We start from the raw sequence: 8,419 nt of genomic DNA, 5'->3' as shown, positions 1-8,419 counted from the left end.
CTATCAATGTTCTTTTTATTGAAATATGTGCTTCAGTGCGATTAAATAACATGGTTGACAAACTAAGCGTAGTAAGTAGTAAGTCGGGATACCACTCATCAAAAATTCCTGGTCGCAAAAGTGACATGTCTGGTCGCAAAAGGCTGGTCGCAATTTTGACAGCTTTTGACATGTCTGGTCTTAAACTCCTGGTCTCAATTTTGACAGTTTAAGACCAGGACTGTTTAAGACCAGGCTTTGATCTGGCCTTAAACAGTCCTGGTCTTAAACTTATGGCCTTAAATTTAACAGCTAGGGCAGCAAAACATGTGGTAATTGTGTATGTGTTTAAAAGTGCATAGAAAAACTGCCTGGTTGCAGGCTGGAATGTCTGTGCATTTTTAAAACTGGGGGTTTGCAGCCTGCTGCTGTTTGAACAGCTGCTGGGGCAGGCCTGAGTTCCCCAGCCCAGGGCCTGGGGAGAAGAATGTGCCATGTAGGTGTCAAAGCTGTAAAGGGTCCTCACGTCTTAAACTCCTGGTCACAATTTTGACAGTTTAAGACCAGGACTGTTTAAGACCAGGGTTTGATCTGTCCTTAAACAGTCCTGGTCTTAAACTTATGGCCTTAAATTTAACAGCTAGGGCAGCAAAAACATGTGGTAATTGTGTATGTGTTTAAAAGTGCATAGAAAAAAACTGCATGGTTGTAGGCTGGAAATGTCTGTGCATTTTTAAAACTGGGGGTTTGCAGCCAGCTGATGTTTGAACAGCTGCTGGGGCAGTCCTGAGTTCCCCAGCCCAGGGCCTGGGAAGAAGAATGTGTCATGTAGGTGTCAAAGCTGTAAAGGGTCCTCACAAACCTACCTGTGGTAATTCTCTCTAAAACCCACACAGCCACCCCTGAGCTTTGAGATAAGATAAAAGACAGGGGGCCTGTAGATCAAAGCTTCCAATGAGACCCTGAAACAGGGTGCCAGCTGTTAGGATGTAATAAACACATCACAAAGCCTCTGGTCCCAAATTTTGACAGGTTAGTTCCAACTTGACGTGGCTGGCAGGAAATTTGACATATGAGTCCCAAGGTAGATTCTGTTCCCGGGCTCCCTAATTCCCAGGAGAAGGGGTCACGTAGGGGTGAAGAGTTTTACACCGGCCCCCATTGTCTAACCCCACTCTTCCCAGGATAGGCCTTGAGTTTGAGTAACAGGTGTCAAAGTAAACAATGTTGTACTGTTTATACTGTACAAGGATAGAAAAAAAAGGTTCCCATCCCAAGGCCACCATGACATTGTTCTAAACACCCCTCAAGTCATAAAGGGGTGTGGGGGGCTTCTAATTAGCATGCTAGGACAGGTATAAAAAGGCCCCTCATGGAACACTGCCAAACACCCATTCAAAAAACCCCCTTTGAGGAGCGACTGGCGTGGATTGTTCTGCTGTACCTGGAGGACTCCTGCATCTACAACCCAGTCAGAAAACCTTTGTGGATTTCTACACCATCAAGCCCTTCAAAACCTTGGGGAGTGACTGGCCTGGATTGTTTTGGAGCCAACCCAAGGAACTTAAGGCAAGAATGGACCGGAGCAACTTTTCCCAGATTGACGCCGCCTGTCAACATGTAAAGAAGGTAAATAATGGATGGCGCAATGGTGTATTAGGGTGTACATGTAGTTTGGAAAAAAGTTGCACTTTTAAAAAATAGTACTATGTAGTGTGGATTGTAAACTGGTAATCTTTAAGGCGATGTGCTGTGTTTAATGTGAATAAAGGTTTTGTTGAAGGATTGAGTTTAAAAAGACTTGAATTGTAATGTAAAGGTGTTTAAAATGAATAAAGGTTTTGTTGAGTTTAAAAAGCTATGTGTGTAGGTATTTAGTGTTAATGGGGTGGTGACGTAGGGTAGAGTTTGCAGGCTATGTATTTAAGGGGCATAATGTTGTAGGCCTTAGGAGGGTACATGCAGAGTGGAACAGGGCATTTTACAGCTCATAGAAACATTTAACCACACTGTAACGGTCCCATAGGGGCTTTAAATAATATACAGGGCATATAATTAAAAAAATAAATAATGCCTTGTTGCACTCACCAAACCGCTGTAGAGAGTTGGAGGGGTCCAGGGAGGCTCCGGGGGTCCTTGCTGCTCCTTGGGGGGTCCTGAGGGCCTTGTATTTAAAAAATAAATAAACCCTGGGGCCAGTTGTCGAGGGGGGCTCCTGGTGGGTCGCCATAGTCCTTTGGGGTGTTGTGGGGCTGTCTCAATGAGTCCCAGGGGCCACCGGGGCCCGAATGCCCGAATTTTGATGTTTTTTAAATGCCCCCGAGCCCGCTTCTCCATGGCGCTGCTCGGGGTGTTGTGGGGCTGTCTCAATGAGTCCCAGGGGCCACCGGGGCCCGAATGACCGAATTTGGCTGTTTTTTTTAATTACCCCCGAGCCCGCTTCACCATGGCGCTGCTCGGGGGCTCTGGGTGCCCTGTGGCTCCGTGGGGTCCCCGAATGCCGAGTTGTGCCGGTTTTTAATTGCCCCCGAGCCCGCTTCTCCATGGCGCTGCTCGGGGACTCTGGTGCCGGTCTCCTGGTGTCCCTGGGCCTCCGTGGCCGCTTATTTTTTTTTAAATAAAATGCCCCCCGAGCCCGCTTGCCTTAGGGCGCTGCTCGGGGACTCTGATGCAGGACTCCGTGTGTCCCTGGGCCTCCGTGGCCGCCTTCTTTTTTTAAATATGCCCCCGAGCCCGCTTGCCTTAGGGCGCTGCTCGGGGACTCTGGTGCCGGACTCCGTGTGTCCCGAGATGCCTGTTTGACGCCTTTTTTAAAAAAAATATGCCCCCCGAGCCCGCTTGCCTCAGGCGCTGCTCGGGGTGATGGTCCCGGTGTCTCTGTGCGCCGTGCCCCAGAGTTCACTGTCTTGCCGCTTTTTATTTTAAAAAAATACCCCCGAGCCCGCTTGCTGCTGGCGCTGCTCGAGGGTGAGGGGTGTAGGGCTCCGGTGTCCTTGGGGGCTGTGAGGGGTATATACCAGCCCCGGGCTCCACGTGGATACCCTGAGCAGCGGCAGCATGGCGGATGGAAGCTTCTCCGGGGCTGTAGGGCCAGGTCCGCCCCATTCAGTGATGCACTGGTGACATCACTGAAGGGGCGGCCCTAACCATGCAGCCCCGGTGTGTGTGTGGTTTTTTAAAATTTATTTATCAAACGTAGCGCGAACACAATGGTGTCAGAGCGCTTTACACAAGAACCTGCTTCAAAAACATAGGGACTCAGGATTACATGCGTTACATAAAAGATACATACAGAATAAAACCTCGAGGCTGCAGGGCAAGGTCCGCCCCTCCACTGATGTCACCAGTGATGAGTTGGTGATATCACTGGAGGGGGGCGGACCCTGCACTGCAACTCCAAGGTGTGTTTTTGTTTTTGTTTTATTAGCTAGCGCGAACTGTACACGAAGGCTGGCAGAGCGCTTTATATATGACCCATCTGTAAGACATAAGCACTAAGAATTGCATGAGTTACATAAAAAAAGATACAAGTAGAAAAAATGTAGCGCAGACTTTACCCCAAGTTGTCAGAGCGCTTTACACAAGAACCTGTTTGCAAAACATAAGGCCTAAGAATTACATGTGTTACATAAAGGATACAAACAGAAAAAATACTGGTTGTTAGCGCAAATTACAAGAGCAGGCGATAAGTTACATGGGCAAAAATTTCAATGGTGAGCAAAGTACAACAGCATACGTTAAGTTACATGAGGAAAAAAAGTGCAATGTGTGCAGGTTACAGGTAGAGGTAAAATACTGTAATACATGGTAGACAATGGGAGGCAATACAAGAGGTAGCAAACAGTGTTTTACAAGAGAAAACAAAGTACAGTTAGAGCTATAATACTGTAATATAAGGCAGACACTCAAGCACAAGAAGAAACGTTATGTGGGTAATTGTGGCAATGGCGCAACTATCTAAAGCACGCAAAATGTGAGAGGTATTAAACAATGTGTTACAAGAGAAAAGTGGCATGTACATGTTACAAAAGAGTAACCAGTATATAGGGGTAGTGGTTAAATGCCAGAAGGGCCATGTGTACCTAAAGTGGTTTACCCCATAAGCAAAGGATATGGCGCAGGTTGTTTTTTAACATATGTTTTAGCGCAGCACATGCAACGCTTTTTTAAAAATGTGTGTTGGTGCACCCCGCTTATCAGGTTTTAAATGTATACAGGAATTGTTTGAAGTTGTGATACTTTTGTTTAAGAAAGGCGTTTACTAAAACCGCTGCTTTTTTTTTAATGTTTAATACAGGTGCAAGACCCTGCAAATGCAACCGTCACCAATGTGCCCCCTGCGCTGGCCCCAGCTGTAATAAATAGCAACGCTGGTCACTTGTCAGCCCAGCAGCCAGGTATATATATATATTTAGAGTTATGTAGTTCTACGTAGTTTTGTACACCAGTCTCTCAGAAGTTCTCTTTTTCTAATGGGCTCTCATGTATGTATGCTTTTACAGCTTATGACCCTGACCTACAACAAGCTTTTGACGATTTTATGGAGTACATCGAGGCTCAAGACGCTCTGAACACTGTGCAAAACACTTCAGTTCCTACAGGTAAATAAAAAGACAGCTGTTATTTAAACTGTCTAAGACGCTGGGTAGTTGGTGGGGTAGGCCAGAGTCCTGACCCTGTGGATGTATAGAGGTAATCATCAGAAAAGATGTCTAATGTTGGGTATTATTTTTTCTTTACAGGTGTCCCTACGTTATGCCAGGACGTCGTCAAGGTCCAAGAGGCGGCGCAAGGTTCAAAAGAAATCCCTTTGAAGAGGAAAGCTTCAACTTCTAAAGTGGGACCACTGTCAAAGAAAGGAGCTGCAAAAAGACCTCTTTCAGGTGTGTTTTTTTTACAACAAAAGGGTGTGAGAAGTACTAGAGGTGTTACAGACTCTCAAGCAGAAGGCTACAGCTGGTTGTAGCAAAGCCTATATAAAAAAAGGTGGCTGTGTAGGACGTAGCCCGATGGTGCTTGTATGTGTTTTTTTTTATGCTTTCTCTAATATATATATTTTCTGTTTATATTTTAGAAGCGGCTCAGAAACATGCTGCTGAAGAGAGGTCGGTGGCACCCTTAATGGACATAACAACATCCGTCCAGAACAACGGAAGCGGCGCGAAAGGCGTGAGTAGGCATGTACGCCAGGAAAAACTCTCTACCTACTACACACCAAGCAACACGCTGAACAACCAACTACAGCAATCTATTCTGCACAGGGGTGGGGTCAACACTGGCGGCCTGCCTACAAACCAGGCCTCCCTTAAGAAGAAACATCGGGACTCAGAGAACCTCCCCAACCCTTTAAAACGTGTGAAGGCCTGTAAGGTATTCACAGATCCCCAAACAGAACAGTTAAACATGAAGAAGAAGACACCGGAGGTGCTCCAAGAGGGTCAGGCAAAGCTCTTAAGTCCTGAGAAGAAAAGCCCTAGCACCCCTGAGCCCCAAGCTAGCCCCTTAGATTTATCCATAAAAAAGGATGCTAAGCCCTTGAATGAGACCTATACAACCTTGAGCCCCAAGGAGGTGTTAGTTGCACCTGTGGGTGTAGAAGAGGCGGCGCCACCACAACCCCCTAAAACATCGCGCCTCTCAAGGAAACATCTGAAGCTGAAACCGGGGGTCCCTAAGCTACAGTTAGCAGAGTCCCTCAGCAACCCTAAGGCAACGTCGGATCCACCAAGCGTCCTGAAACCCCAGACAGTGCCAAATAGAATAACTGTACATGTAGAGGTGCACGCCCCTGAACAGCCCCCAAAACCGGTTGTAAGTGTTCAGGCACAGCCTAGGGTCTCAACAGGTGATACTGCGCAACCCCTAGAAGGTCCTTCTACCACGAATAGCAACTCTCTTGAGGCGTTGAGGGGGTTGGTAGACAACATAGGTAGAACCCCAGAAGCGGGGTACCAGGGGTCTTTGAGCACAGAGGGTTTACAGAACACAGGTAACCAGGCACCACACCCTACCACCGACATTTCAACTAGGCCCCAGGATTACAACGACACCTCCTCACAATCCTCATACCCTTTGTCCCCGAGTACCCCTCCAGGAGCATACGACCCTACCAGCCCCACGGCCATCCACATGTACACCCCCGTGTCCAGCCCCTCTGCCAACCCCGTGTACAGTCCTGTGTCCAGCCCAGCTGCCAATCCCGTGTACAGTCCTGTGTCCAGTCCCGTGGCCAGCCCAGCTGCCAATCCCGTGTACAGTCCCGTGTCCAGTCCCGTGGCCAGCACCTCTGCCAACCCTGTGTACAGTACCGTGTCCAAACCCGAGGCCAGCCCAGCTGCCAATCCCGTGTACAGTACCGTGTCCAGTCCCGTGGCCAGCACCTCTGCCAATCCTGTGTACAGTACCGTGTCCAAACCCGAGGCCAGCACCTCTGCCAGCCGCGTGTACAGGTCCGTGTCCATCCCATGGGACATGCCCGTGTACAGACCCGTGTCCAACCCCGCCTTTGAGGGTTGCAGTATAGATGGGACTGGGGGGTTGCCTCCATTTATAAGACCTCGCAAGGTGTGCCCCCCTAAGCAGGAACAAGATGGGTCTGTAAACACAGAAGATGTATTGAAGACACACGTAAGAGAGATACAGATGGTGGTTCGAAAATTAAAACGGCAGGCGAACCGTGCACTCATAAGAATGGATATGGGGTATTCCAATCTCATCAACAAGAGGGAGGCCCAACATCTGGTCGTGGCCAGGGTTGGGGTTTGTAAAAAAGACATCATACAGATGTGTCAGGCGGCTGTGGCCGACATACAAGGTACACATTCATGACTATGTAAGTACCAACCCCTAAAGACCCCCACAACCACTGGTGCTCATAAGAGACCCCCAAAATATAGCCGTACGGTCCAGAGGTTAGTGACAAAGTCTGGACGCTTCTTAAAACTGCTCAAGCAAAGCCCAGCTGGTACCCCACAAACCTTCAAACAAGACCCCAATGTTTCCATAGAACCCTTCAAACAAGACACCCCTGTTTCCCTAGACCCCTTCAACCACGGTACCACAGCTTCAAGATCAACGCCTGAAGCATATAAACCAGCACTTCACCGCCGACAATACATAGGGGCAGGGTCTAACATACCTAGGGTCGGCCATTTAAAGGGGGTAGGGGGGATGGCAAAACTCCAAACAACGCAACATTCAGAAGGACCCAGGGGTGGAACTGTAGCGGGGGCCTCCATGAACAAGACATCCAACGACAGCGACCTACCTGTTCAGATAGGCTGGGGCTTGGTATCTAGAAAAGCCTGGGCCCGTAAAAAACAAACAAAAGTGGCTTAATAGTACAAAGCAACGCCGGGTTTTAATAAATAAGCTCAAGAAGGCTAGAATATGCGCTACCCGCAGGTTTACAAGGACCCCTGAGACAGGGCCCACCCTGACCTCCCAAAGTGACACATCAGAGAACACCTCCACAAATCACACTCCTACTGATGAGGGCCCAGAGCCCTTGGTTTTAGAGAGTGTTAGGAGTTATACTCGCAATGTAGAGAGGTTTAGGGCCGTAGAACACTATGAGGAGTTTAGATTTGTTAACCTACATCAAATAACATCAACCACTCATGGTGTTCTGGCTATACATCAGGCTGTGCAGGAGCTCATAGAAAGGTTGTTACACGATGTGGGGCCTAATGACTTTTTCCAACTCCGCATCCAGGGGCAGGGTTTTGACACACCGTTGTTCACCAGGCGGAAGACCCGAGATGTTTTTGATGCTGTGCAATTTTTAGAAAACCTCTCAAGGCTTTTACAGAGTAAGGCTGAACTAGTCGCCTATGGCACGTTTAGAGTCATAGCCCTCATTGTACGAGGGCGTGAGGGGGGTGTTTCCAGACCCTTAAAGAGCGTACTATACAGTAAAATAATTGGCAAGAAACAGAGGTGGCTGCTCAACTTTAGCAACGCCACCGCCAATACATGTCTGGCGGCCAGCATCGTGGGTCTGTTGATGACTCGCAAGACCCCTGACGCTGTCATCATGTCTAGAGCTGCTGAAGCCCATGAGGTTCTTGAAATACCTCCTGACCGAATGGTCGGCTTTGGTGATATAGGTCTTTTTGAGAACTATTTCGCCGTGACGGTGAAAGTTCTCTATCACAGCGGTTCCTGGAAGTACTTTACAACCGGGGAACCTGTGAGAAACAAGACCGTATATGTCCTCCACATGGAAAATCATTTTTACGGTATCTTGAACCTTAAAGGTTTTCTGGGGGCCAAATATGTGTGCGCCCACTGCGATCATATATACAACAATAAAACATACCACCAGTGTGAAATGTGTTGTAAGATGTGTCAGAGGGACGGCTGCATAGAAGACGCTACCCTAAAGGTGAGGTGCGGCACCTGTAGGTTGTTTTGTCGCTCGCAAAACTGTTTGAGCATA

The 8,419-nt window shown here is 48.2% G+C and overlaps 1 long non-coding RNA gene across 1 annotated transcript; it reads left to right on the top strand.

The window, feature by feature from the left end:
• Positions 1-1,292: 1,292 nt before the first annotated feature.
• On the top strand, positions 1,293-4,588 carry LOC144824282 (uncharacterized). Its single transcript, XR_013608916.1, has 3 exons — positions 1,293-1,608; positions 4,277-4,376; positions 4,482-4,588. It is a non-coding gene; the product is annotated as an uncharacterized LOC144824282 (long non-coding RNA).
• Positions 4,589-8,419: the final 3,831 nt, after the last annotated feature.

Source organism: Lissotriton helveticus, chromosome 3_1 (assembly GCF_964261635.1).
Source record: "Lissotriton helveticus chromosome 3_1, aLisHel1.1, whole genome shotgun sequence".
Lineage (NCBI taxonomy): Eukaryota > Metazoa > Chordata > Amphibia > Caudata > Salamandridae > Lissotriton > Lissotriton helveticus.
This window is presented reverse-complemented; position numbering and strand designations above follow the sequence as displayed.